Source organism: Caretta caretta, chromosome 10 (genome assembly GCF_965140235.1).
Source record: "Caretta caretta isolate rCarCar2 chromosome 10, rCarCar1.hap1, whole genome shotgun sequence".
NCBI lineage: Eukaryota > Metazoa > Chordata > Testudines > Cheloniidae > Caretta > Caretta caretta.
Window position 1 is genome coordinate 14,620,506 of NC_134215.1, and position 14,113 is coordinate 14,634,618.

The following is a 14,113-nucleotide window of genomic DNA, read 5'->3' on the forward strand; positions in this document are numbered from 1 at the left end:
AGGTTCTTTGAGAATTAATCTGATCCTGTAGAAGTAATAAGTAATATATGGATGCAGTATGCTAATCTTTCATTGTAACTTTCCCTTCATCAAAAGTTAAAAAATAAAATAAAATCCCCCAATCACATGTAAACCAAGTGTCTTATCCTTCTCTCCTTTGGAGTAAAAAGAAGGTGCAGAAAGGGATCTACTAAAATTCACTAAAAAAAGTAAGCCATGAGGGAAAAGTGTTTCTAGCCCTGCCCATTGCTGTTTACTAGCAACACCCTGGGAAAGGATTTAACTATTTTGTCAATGGTCTGTTGAGGCAGATACCAATCACTGGAACAGTGCACATATGGCAACATTGTAATGGCAGCCAAAGCAGAAGGAAAAGTCAGCTGTAAGAGCTAGATATTATTTATTATGATAAGTATAATTATTCCTGATCCTTTTGCAGTCAGCAATGAAACACCTCAACATTTGCAAATAGCCCCCTTACCATATACTTAGTTAGCCACTGAACTTTTTTTTTTTTTTTGCCACAGTGAAATGTAGATTTTTGTTCAAAACAAGTTGATATGGGGAGCAACATTAGAGACATTTTGCTATCAGGGTATTTGTATTAATTTACCTGGATTCCCCAAAGTTGGATACACAATACTTTGGCATTGCTATAAATCCTTCCCCATTTAGACCACATCTCCATTTCTGCAAAAAAATGTAAGCAAGATTATTTCTGTATTGAAATCAATCAAGTTAGGTACCTAAACACTTCTGAAAATCTCCCTAGGTGCCAAATGGCATCTTTAGGTGTCTAAATAAAGTTTAGTTTTGGGCCTTAGATTACCCTTTGTCTCAGTTCCCTATCTGTAAGATGGGGAGAACAGCACTTCCCTGTCTCACCAGGGAGCTGGGAGGATAAAATCCATTAATGACAACCCAACCAGGAGTCATTTCCACTCTTAGGGAAACTTTGTATCTTTTCCACAGATCTATGTTTTCACTGCATTAGTAATGCCAGTTGCAAAACCTGCCACAAGCTACACAAGTGAGTAAATTAAAATGTAACCTTGTCTCCTAAGTGTTGACCTTCCTAACAAATTTTTAGGCAATTATTTCTACTGCTGGCTGGGCTAAAACCTCACCGGGTTCTATGGAGTGACACCAGCTGAGGATCTGCCCCTCAGTTTAGATCTCTGAAACAAATCCCATGAGATAAACGGATAAACCACATGCAGAAAATAAGAACCACCTCATCGTCCCAAATCTACACACACACACACACACACACCATAAATAATTAAACTGTATGTTATTTTTCATATTGTTGCCCATCACACCTCAGTGTGAGACCTAAAGTACAAACATGGTGACTTTGTGAAAAAGACCATTTTTGTGGTATTTCTGTGTGTTCACTGCATCCAGACAGAGCAGGGCAAAAAAATACTGTCTAGAAGACATGAACATGAAAGGGTCACAGAAACAGTCACAATGAAATTAATGTCTTAATTTAAATGAATATTCCTGTAAAATCCTTCTCACTGTTCTCATTATTACTGAAAAAGAAGACTTTCTCATTAAAAATCAGTTAATATTGTTGGGGACGCTGGGGCATGGCCACTAGGTAACTCGAGGGGATGGAAGACCACGAGTGTCGATGAAGCCCCCTCGCACTAGGCCCAGGTGTCCTTGGCCCCCCCTCCCGCCTGGAGGCACTCACAGCAGCTCTGCGTATTAGGCCCAAGTGTCCTTGCCCCTTCCCCTCCCCCCGCCTGGAGGCACACACAGCAGTTATACTGAGAATCTGCAACAATATGTTGCAGAGTCAGACTGCCTGAAACTAAGCAAGGCCAAACAGGGGAGATATGGAAGAACAATGCTGAATAAAGCAGCTTTATGTATATAGTTTAACAAATGATACAGAGAACCAGGGAACTAGCTGGGAACTGGATTGGCTAGCTATATGGATACTTGGGGCAGCTTGCTATTGGATAAGTATGCTGGGAAAAAGGATGTATAAAAGCCTGTGTAACTTCCTGCTCTGTGTACAGGATTTGAGATTCAAATCTCCCTGTACCTTTTTGAAGCTTCAAATAAACTTTTCTGCTTCTCCACCCCGTTGTGATTATTGGGTGTAGCACACCGGGTAACGAACCAACTTCAGCTGTTGTTTAGCCTCTCGGCACTGGGTGCTGGCAACAATATGAAAAACTAATAAAGGAAACTCTTTTAAAAGAGAGATGCTCTGCCATGAAGTCAAGAATTCGCAACTGATAATACACATTACTTTTATACTTTACGGTGTGTTGGGTGTTATGAGGGGTGGGTTAGAGCTGGTTCAGAGTGTTCCATCAAAAAAGAATTTTGACAGCTAACTGTGTTTACAAGTAAACAAGAATTTTGGCAGAGAGGGTCAATTTTCTGCAAAATATTTCAACTTTTTGTTGAAAAAGTCAACCCCCCCAAAATCAAAAAGATTTTGTTTGTTTGTTTGTTGCCAAAAAGTCAAACATTTCCGTAGAAGAAAACCTCATTTTCCCATCGGCTTTAGTAGGGTTGATACTTTCCTGGTAATCTGTAAATGTATTCTATCCATTTTAGCAAACTCATCTTGACCTTCTTCTTCAGAGATAGGTAAATAGCAATGTTGCTGTAAATACCATCTGTTAGATTCAGGCACTCAAAAACCATGGTAATAACATGCGTGGTGTAAAAACAGACAGGCAGATGGGATCAGTGGCTGTGATCCTACCAGGTGTAAATGTACAGCAGAGTGGGCAATGCCTTCAGCTGGTATGCAGAACTGCTGTATTGGAATGCTAGTCATGTGCGGTAACAAGCACATACAGACTGATCCAGAGCACACTGAAGCCAACAGGAGTGCATGGCTGCAGTTTCTGTATCTAAGGCTGCTGGAGCAAGAGGTAATTTGCTATTATGTTTAACACTCACTAAGACAGTTATGGAAAACATTTTAAAGTTCTGTTTTAATTAAATGGCAACTAAACACCCGCCTCTCTTGTATTTATTGCTCTTCTTATGTTTGTCCCAGAGAAGTGCAAGACTTATTAAACACACTCAATATCTAATTATCTAGCTGTAGTGGAAGTAGTTAAGATGTCTTCTTTATACTACACGACATGATGGATTGGAGGGAGCTGTGCAGCGGTCACCACCATCGAAATAAAGCAATGTGGGCTCTCCCATGGGATTCCTATAGGCAACCCATCTAGCCATGTTAAGTACATCCTCCATTACTGAACTATCTGAGTATCCCAAAGTGTGTGAGCTGTGAGGAGTGCTGTTATTGCCATTTTACAGATTGGGAACTGAAGCACAGATAGGCTAAGTGACTTACTTGAGGTTACACTGGAAGTCAGTGGCAGAGCAGGGAATTGAATAGGGACTTCCCGAGTCCCAGGCTATAACCCTAACCACTGGCCCACCTTTCCGTGTAGGTGGCATTCTACTCTCAGCTACACAGGTTAAATCTGGAATCCACTGACGGCAATGGAGTCTCACTGGCTTTACCTTGATGTAAACGAGCGCGGAATCTGGCTCAGGAGACGGGTGATGTTGAATCAGAGCTGCACAGAAGGCAGTGTCACAAAACACTGCCAAGCAACACATCAAGATGCAGCAGTACAAACGCATTTGAAAATATCAAGGCAGCATGAAAACAATAGCATGATCGCCCTCAGCAGCGTTAGGCAGTTTTACCGAGAAAGCATCACACACAAACTATCCTTGTGGTTAAAGAGGAATTGTAACCACAGTAAACAACGGCTTAATGGACACAGGCAAGGCAGAAGAACGGACTTGTTTGGTGCAGCAGGACTGCACAGCTGCCTGTCTGGAACTGTGTCGGAGGGTTTAAGTGAGTAAGACTTGCCTTCCCCCCCACCCCTCACATACCTCAGAATTCTGACCGTTCCGTGACTCCCCTAGAAAATGCCTTAGCCACTACACAGCAAAGAAAAAGCCGTGCCAGCTGACTCAAGCAGGGCTTGAACTGTGGGGCTCTTTCATTGCTGTGTAGACTTCAGGGCTCAGGCTACAGCTTGAACTCTGGGACCCTCCCACCCCACAGGATCCTAGGGCCCAGGCTCTTGCCCAAGCCCAGAAGTCTACACCGCTATGGAAGAGCCCTGCAGCCTGAGCCCTGTGAGCCCAAGTCAGCTGGCACAGGCCTGCGGCAGGTTTTTCTTTGCTGTGTAGACACACCCACAGACTGTTTTGTAACAGTGCGTCCCAAGGGTTCATTCCATGCTACCAACTTTCATGGGACAAGGAGGACGAAGGGACTGTGGGGAAAGAAGAGGAGAGGTGGATGTGCTTTGCCATGTCACTGAAGTATTACCAGCAAAACTTTGGAAAAGAGAGGATTTTTAGCTCTTGCAAATATTACACTGTGGGAGAGCACGTGGCTGAGACAGAGGTTTATTCCTGAGCATTTAAAACTAAAGCTAGATGAGAAGAAGAGCAGTAAAGTAGCAAGAAGCAGCATCCCTCAAAACACAGCTAACATTTAGTAAGATCAGCATTGCCTGGGAGCCTGCTGCCATCTCCTCCACAAAAGGAACAGTAGAACTGTCACTGCTTTTCTTTATCCAGTCAGGGCCAAACCCTACCTTCACCTCCACAGCTACATAAGGTTCACTAGCTGTGCAATACCTCACTGAAGTAGCCACATAACCACGCTATTTGGGAATTCTGGCAGGAATTTGGGGGTGCTGTACAGAAGGCCAATGGGTTGGGGCAGGGTGAGAGCAGGTTATGGTGAGAAGATCCACCACTGTGCTCAGCCCCATAACAGGGGCACACGAGGGCTCTAATGGCATGATGCAGCCTAAGAGGAAGATTGCAGAGCATCCGTTTAAAATTTCAAGATCATCTTGGCGGGCACCTCATGGCCTTCATCCTACTCCAAAAAATGAGACTAGCCTCTGGCTTAGGCAGTAAACAAATCCAGGACAGAAGCCATGATGATAGGAGGGTTGCTGCACTTAGGTGCCTAAATAGCTTTACAAAATCTGGCCCTAGATTCCCAAGGCTGCACATAGGCACCTACTGGGATTTTCAAAAGTGCCTGCACATCTAATCCCATTGAAATCAATGAGAGTTAGGCCCAGTATGTGCCTGAATACCTTTAAAAGTCTGTTCCCAAATGCCTGGAGTCCTGTGACTGGACCCATACACCCCAACACAAAGAGCCTACATAACACCAGTAAGCTCAAGGAATTTAAACTTAATAGACAATGTGCTTAAGAAAGGAATGAGTATACATGTGTAAGGACCCCAGTATTTGGCCCATAGTGAATAATTAACACATTCACAGCTTCCTAGATATAAAAATTCTGCACCCAACACCCGTCCATTCAATTCCCTGAAGTTTAATGTCTTTGTACCACCTACTTTTACACACCTGTTACCTACACGACACCGAATACCCATGTACCTTATGTATTTATTTAAAATTCTCTACTCATTACCTGCCTTTGCTAAATATTTCAAATACATAAATAGCTATTGTACCCATTCCAGTGCAGTAACGGATGCATGGATAACTGTGTATAGCTCTATTACACCTGTGCAACGATGTTCTTATTGGTATCGTTTTAAAGGATGCCGCAACCCTGTGTACCTACTGGCGTGTTGCGAAGCTTATTGTCTGGTGAACAGACATTTGTAGGGAGATCTGAAATGCATGGCTTTTCCATATTCAGATGTGCAGCTTATGTTTCCGAATTGAGATATACTATTTAAGACGTGAAAAATGTGTAAATGTATCCTTTACATGTTTCTATTTTCCCTTTCCTATTGCCACTAGCTGTCTAGCCGCCATCCCACGGCACCTTAGCAACAATGCTGACTGGATGTTATAGGGAGCAAATACTAATCAGAGCTATCAAATCCATCTTGATTTTGTCATGATGCTGTACATTATCATGCAGGCTGCATATAGCAGCCACACCTCCATCCCAAGCTGTAGTACAAAACCAAATGTTCGCTTCATATCAACTTTTAAAACAGAAGAGAAGGTCACCAGATGCTTGCAGCACACATCCTCCTGATCCTGTGCCAAGACCCTTTTGCTTTCCCCCATAGGAATCCTAGCGGTGTGGTAGATTTGCCAATTTCGATCTCGTGTCTTAAACTGTACCTCAATAAAGTAGCCACAAACCCAGACCACTTGGGAATTAATCTAATTATCCACTGGGCCCACTGACAAAGCCTGCTAGGGAGGAAATGAATGTGCTACAAATGAATCTATAAAACATAATGTATCTAATTGTAATACTAATAATTGAATTAGCTGTTATATATAAATGTATTCTACCATGTTATCATTATTAGAATGGTCTAAAAAGGCACATATAAAATCACAAAAAGTTTTCCCTCATTTTCCTCCTATTTTTGACATCAGGATTTCAAAATTTGAAAAATCCTGGCTCGCTCTGTAGTTTATTAAACATCCTCCATGCCCACCCCTCGCTTTTTGGGAAAGGGGGTTTAAAAATTGGTTCAGAATTGAAGTACACACACACACATAATTAAAATATTTTGACCTGCTCTAGCTCTGATGCGCTTTTAAACAGGTATCTGCCACACTTCTCTTGTGTACCTATTCAGTAATTGTCTGCCTCTTAAAAATCAATGGCTTAGACCTAAAAAAATGTATGCTCACATTTCCAATGAAGAGATGTGAAAATGGCAATTGTCAATTGGCTTCATCAGTCCCACCACAATGGGTACTATGTCAGGCCTCCCAGACATCGTGATAGCATGAAAGCCCTATGAAACTGAACCCTTGCACTTGCTTTCTTTAGGGCAGCTTGAGTGTCTAGATAAATAAAACTCATTTGTTCTTTCTAAGCATCTTTCTTGCGCTTACATACTGCAGCATATAAGGAAGAATTCTGTTCTTTCTCAAAATATTCTACTGGGCCCAGATCCTCTAAGAACTGAGGAGAGTCCATGGGAGACAGGTGCCTTAACACTTTAGAGGATCTATGTCTTGGTCCCTCACTCATGGCCAGCTTTCTTAAAAACAAGGAGCACTCGCCATAGACACGGAATCTTTGCCCATGAAAGCATCTGAGAAGGACAATAAAATCTTCTGCTTAGGAAATAGCTTCCTAATTTTTACATACTCCCTTTGTTCAGGAGAAAAAAAAATTCATGAATCCATATGACTTTGTATCAGCTAGACAAATGACTTGACCCATGCTGTGAGAGTATCCTATATGTTCCTACAAAATTCCTTCTGGATTTAAAAGTTTGCTACATGTAAGGGTGAGCAAATTCTTAAAAAGTATCCACAATGAGAGAAGAGGGAGCCCACAATTTGGGAACTAAAGCACATAGAAGATGCTAGTTGAAGAATAAAGCTATTTTTCTTTCTTACCCTAAGATTCTGTCTGTGGATGACTGTTTCTGTGTCTCGTCAGCCCCGCTGTTTTAGGGTTCGATTGTGATCTGGATTATGCATTCACACAGTCGCAGAAGGGTGATGAAGGAAACAGCCTTTTCCCTCCCCTCACCCCATCCCATTTATAGCCAATTCATAGGCTACCTGCCCTTGAGTCTAGGTACACAGGATGAAACAAGTGCTGTGCATCTGCTTCTGTCCCCACACTGGAGAAGATGGGTGGTGAGGGGAAGGAAGTGAGCAGAGACAAGGCTTTGACCCTCAGCTCACCTTAGCCAACACAGAGCGTATTGTCATGTGCTTCTGGTAGTGGTGAACCTCTGGGCTGTGATGAAAAGTACAATCTAGCCCTGATTGTGTCATTTGAACTTCACCTTGTTTTCTGAGGCATTGGTGTGGTCTAATGATAAAAGGCTATTTTACAACAGTATACAACTGGAGAATTTTCTTCATATAGATGCAGCTCATAGAGTTGGGGATACTTTCTTGCCTCATAGTCAAGTTATGAGAAGGCCTTTACCTACAGTAGCCTCAGTGGGGAAAAGGGGACAAAAATAGCCCACTATTCAAACGACCCTGAAAGGACCCTCTGGAAAAGAGTGGATCTGATCTTTATTTCCAAAACCATAGAGTGTTGAAATAACAAAGCAAGCTTCAAAGCAAACCTCACCATTAAAAAAATTAGTTTGGAGATATTGATATTTGTGTTGCCAATAAAAACTGCAACTGGAGAGTGAAGAAATTAAACAGGTTACGACATTTCATCTACAATTTGGATTCATTTCATTGTAGTTTTGCAATTCCCTAGAGTAATAACAAAAGAAACCTAATTATGAGACTCTGATGAAGGAAACTGTTAAAATTAAATATCCTGTTTGCGCTGATGAATTTTCCAGCGTCACTTTTGCAATAAATGAACGCTACATTCAGGGCTGGGATATTTTCCCCACTGAAAGCTAAATTACAGCCTTTCTATAAATCCATCCTTTCTGTCAATTAAATCAAACAAACATTGTCTAAGCGCATTAGGAAGAAATACACAATAATTCAATACCAGAGTTAGTCAACAGAGGCTCTTTAATGGGCATAAATTGATGTAATTAAAATAAATCTACTTTACATTTATTTATTTATTTGAGTTGTTGACCTGAAGCCATTAGTGAGATTTAGAATGTGCACTATAATTTTGCTGTGGAATTGTGTAAAGGAATAAACAATGCCCCAAATTCTAGCAGTTTTACCCAATGTGAGTAGCAGTTTACTCCATTATAGAATGTATAAAGTATTACTCAAGATGAATAAGGCTGGCAGAATCTGATCCAGTGTTTTTAAATAAGTGCAAGGAAGAAAGAGCAACTTTCATCTTTTTCTTTTTGTAGAAAAATAACTTTTCCCTGGCATCATCTTTGGTTTGCTTAAAGAAAAGAGAGAAAAACATGCATTTGACTGTTCAGTGTCATAAGATGTTGATATACAGTAAGCCAAACCATTGGTAACTTCCAAGAACAGTGCCCCACCTGGAGGAACAGAAGCCAAATGGCATACAGCGAGCTGTAATTTGTCTGTACGCTGGAGCCAAATGTAAATCCAGCGTGTTACACTAAATGAGCATTTACCCATTGCAAGAGCTCTCTTTCTCCCTCTCATCATAATACCAAGCTTTTCTTCTGTTTGAAGGTAGAATGTGTGACTCATTTCGGGACTGGAACTAACCAAAGTCAGAAGTGACCAAAAGTCATTAACATTTCACAGCTGTTCTGATGTGAAACGGGCTGATGTTCCTCATCGGAATTCGTGATCGGCATTCATGGCACAAAAACATCCATCTCACTTGTCGCCCTAGACTGTTTGGGCAGAGTCAGGAACAAATGAGCAGAAAGGCTGTACTATACTTAAATGTGGCATCCCCCGGTCACAGTGCAGATAACTAGGCAGTGGATGGAGAAAAGTTTCCATTGCCACCATCCAGGCTGTACTGCTTGGGCAAAAATGTCTCCCTTTGCCAATGACTTAAGCCACACATAAAAGGGCAAATCCTATAATTACTGCATTGTTGCAAATGGCCCTCATGCAGTTGTCCTGCACAAACGAGTCACCATTACAGTCTCTCTCCTACAGGCAAACTACATGGGCAGATGGGTTCCATTATCATGACAAGGGTTATTCATCCACTTCACCATGCACAATGCAGTTCTCTGTGAGCTTCCTGACTGACATGAAAAGGGTATTCAGGCACAGGGCAAGGACCAGCCAGAAAAAGAGGATCCCTTGCAACATGGATCCCCTATTCCTTCCCCTCACCCCTATCAACATCATGGTAGGTCCCAGAAGTTAACGTTCCTTTACTTCTGTAGGGAGGGATTTTTCCACTCCCTTCCCCATATGTAGTTCTGCATCACCCCATCATAGGCTGGAAAACAGGGAAAGGATTTTGGCTTAAGAGGGTGTCTCTGTTGATTAGGGCCTTTGTGTGCCCTCTGAATGTCACCCTGCGTGGATAAATAAAGGATTTAGGTCTCAGGGCTGGCAACCTTTCGCAAACAGTGAACACATGCAGCAGTTTAAAAGGAAAAAGAAATTAGAACAACAGTAGCTTCAAACATCCCTTTCAATGCAATGTGTTTTTGTTTCTGGTAAAGGAAGGTCGAGTACTTAGCAATGAGACAACAAACAGTACTATACCCCATAGTACTATAACTGGCTCTTGCAGAAAGATAAAAACGTTTACATCTATTCAAATAAAATTTAATTTTGGGGTCCTACATGTGTAAAGAAAGGAAATTATAAGAGTATTTCTCCTGGGGTAGCACAAAGCGCTCTCTCTTACAATTAGATATGTATGGTTTCAAACGATTTCCATACGCTTTATGATCCTGCTTGTAAATTGGCAGTGTACCAGCCACTGGCTGGTTCTGGGTAGACTAGAATGTGCATAATATTGTCTTTAATTCTTCAGGTGCTCCCCTTTTCACACATAGAAGATGATGGCTGTAAGAAAGACTGACAAAGACATATAGCATGAAAGCACAGGAGTTCACTTAAGGAATACTTTTAGGGTGAGACTGTTCTGCTCTTTTCAATGTATAATTCGTTATCTTTTCTTCCCCTTCCCCCGTCTTCTGATTTTTCAAGCTCATTATTTCAATTCTACTTTCTCTCGTATAGATTACTCTGAACTTGAACTCACAATGACTCACAGTAGGGGGGCACAGGCAGAATTACCACTGCAGCCTTTCTCCCTAGGAAACCTTTACAATACTGCCTATTCTCTACCAACTTGAAATGCTGGCTTCGTGTCCCTCAAACACACCCTTCTTTCATTCTTTCACCCCAAGGCCAGCAGATCAGGCACACAGCCTTCTCCCACCCTTCCCCAGCAAGGTGTGTTGAAAGCAGGAAGGCTGCTGATCACGTCAGTTGTGATTCCTGACGCTCATGCACAGTAAATTGAACTGGTGAGATGCAAAGCTCAGGACTGAAGCACTGAAAATAGTTACTAAAACCCACCATGGCCTATTGATGGTTTGTTGTTGTGGTGGGCGGGAGGGTTGTTTTTGTTTGTTTGGTTGGTTTTTTACATTTGGGAACAAGTGAGTTGTGGAACTGAATATACAATAATGAAGGGCTCTCCAGCCATCTCTCACCGTGCCAGTGCTTAAAGAAGCTGCTCTGCTGACATATAGGCCTAGTTTACACTTAAAAGTTAGGTCATAGAATATCAGGGTTGGAAGGGACCTCAGGAGGTCATCTAGTCCAACCCCCTGCTCAAAGCAGGACCAATCCCCAATTTTTGCCCCAGATCCCTAAATGGCCTCCTCAAGGGTTGAACTCACAACGCTGGGTTTAGCAGGCCAATGCTCAAACCACTGAGCTATCCCTCCCCCAAATATAGCTATGGAGGCGGGCCATTCGTCTGGTTTTAAACCAGACAGTCCTGCTTCTAAGATTTGTCTCCTGTCCAGCACTGAGACAAAACCAGAAGTGGTTTTGTCTGGTTTTAGATGGAGACTGTGCTGCTCTGAGCAGCTGCAACTATGTTGACCTAACCCTCAGTGCAGACGCAGCAATGTTGATGGAAGAATTTTTCTATCAGCCTAGCTACAGCTGCTAAGAGAGATGGATTAACTCCAGTGATGGACAAAACCCTTCCATTGCTATAGGAAGCATCTATGCTACATGTAGCACCTGTGGGGTGGACATGGCCTTTCTTTTTGTCCTCAGTAGAGGACTTCCCACAGCTGAGATGTAAAAGCAGGAATTTCTCTTTCCCCCTCCTCTTGGAAACTGTACTTCTTCACATCAACTTTCCTTGGCTAGAAAGGGCTAGCTGGTAGAATCATAGAATCATAGAATATAAGGGTTGGAAGGGACCCCAGAAGGTCATCTAGTCCAACCCCCTGCTCGAAGCAGGACCAATTCCCAGTTAAATCATCCCAGCCAGGGCTTTGTCAAGCCTGACCTTAAAAACCTCTAAGGAAGGAGATTCTACCACCTCCCTAGGTAACGCATTCCAGTGTTTCACCACCCTCTTAGTGAAAAAGTTTTTCCTAATATCCAATCTAAACCTCCCACACTGCAGCTTGAGACCATTACTCCTCGTTCTGTCATCTGCTACCATTGAGAACAGTCTAGAGCCATCCTCTTTGGAACCCCCTTTCAGGTAGTTGAAAGCAGCTATCAAATCCCCCCTCATTCTTCTCTTCTGCAGGCTAAACAATCCCAGCTCCCTCAGCCTCTGCTCATAACTCATGTGTTCCAGACCCCTAATCATTTTTGTTGCCCTTCGCTGGACTCTCTCCAATTTATCCACATCCTTCTTGAAGTGTGGGGCCCAAAACTGGACACAGTACTCCAGATGAGGCCTCACCAATGTCGAATAGGTATTTCCTCCTAACTTGCTCATAGGAGTGATAAGCTAAGAACTGAGCATTCTGGGTCTACATAGCTCCCTGTGCCTGCGATACAAGGGAGTGAGGTGTGTTGCCAGCATCAAGCCCCAAAGTTAATCTAATGCCATTTTAAATTTTGTTGCATCAGGTCCTTTTGATTTGTTTTTAAAACAAAACTCTTTCCCACCAGGCGAAGTACAATACCAGAATCTGCTCAGCAAATGGGTATTCAGTCTAAAGCATCTCTTTCACCTGAATCTTCCACTGGAAGTTTCTAAAGAGAACACGGGGGTAACAGAGGAACCAGCCACAGGGCAACAGGAGGAATCAGCAAAGCGACATGCTCAACTAATTGCAAACAACAAAAGTCTGTGTGGCTGTGCAATGAAATAGCTCCTTTGTACGACAGCCTCCCAGTGGTGCAGAGTTACAAGCTGTCGCCAAGTTTCTTAAATGTGTGGTGGAATCCAGTGCTTAATTTGCTTGACCCCCGGCACCTCTTTTCCTATTTTTTTTTATTTTCATAACTGACGTGGCAAACCCAGAGGTGCCAGGACTATGAACTGCCAAGCGTAGATATGCCGGGGCTCCGCCCTAGCAAGCCACAGAACACATTAAGCACCGGCAGGATCCCCACTTCCTGTGCTGTCTGCAAAGCCAGAAAGTGATTTACTGGATGGTGCAACAGGATCAGCAAACTCTCCCCAGCCACAGTCCAAAAGTCTTGGTGAACACTTCCTTGGGGACTAACAATACTTTTTGCTTAGCTGGGTTCCTTATTTCAAGCAAACGCCTCGGTAATAGAGCAAGGGGGATACTGAATATACAATAATGAAGACCATGCGTATTCATTCACCTTTAAAAATGAACTGATTTTAGCCATCTTTGGTCCCTTTTGAGTGTTTCTACATGAACCTTTTTTTGCCTAAAATTCAAATTGTTGCCCTCCACCAGGCAGGCCCACAAGTGAAACCGGATCTCAGTCGGGGGATTATTAATTTCTGTCTTAATATATACAAATGATTAATAATAGTGACATTTATGGAATTCATTGACATGTTGCTAACATAGCATTTTAATTCTATTATTACTTTGTTAGTCACTTCTAAACTGTTTTACTAAAGGAGAAGAAAACTTACCTATTCTTGGTTGGCACATGGCTGCCTTTGACACTTGGCACACAGAGATCAAATTCTTCTCAGGCAATGTGACACATGTATTGTATTGGGTTAGGTTACATGCCTTCTTTATAACATTCATGGGATATGACATGTGGAAGTTGGTGACAGAAAATGAGGATTTTTGAAGCTATCTGTGGCAGAAAGATTCCTAAGAACAGCACAGATAACGAACAGCAAAATCTACTCAAAGGAAAAGCACACAGCTCCACCTAGGTGAGAGGGCAAATCTGTGAGGTGCCTGCATATATCTGCAAACCTAAACTATTGCTATTGATATTGGTTAGCATACTAAGGGTCTAACATGCTGGAGAATCTGGATTTTATCTCCTGGCCCCTGTCACATGACCTATGTCAAAAACTACAAAGGTTGGTACTATCAGTATCTATCAGCCCCAAGGTTACTGCTACATTCACAGAGAGGTGTAGGCCTCTGAAAGGCCAAACTGAGAATTACAGACCAGTCAGCTTAACTTCTGTACCTGGAAAGATAATGGAGCAAATAATAAAGTGATCAATTTGCAAACATCTAGAAGATAATAAGGTGATAAGTAACGGTCAGCATGGATTTGTCAAGAACAAATCATGTGAAACCAACCTAATAGCTTTCTTTGACAGGGTAACAAGCCTTG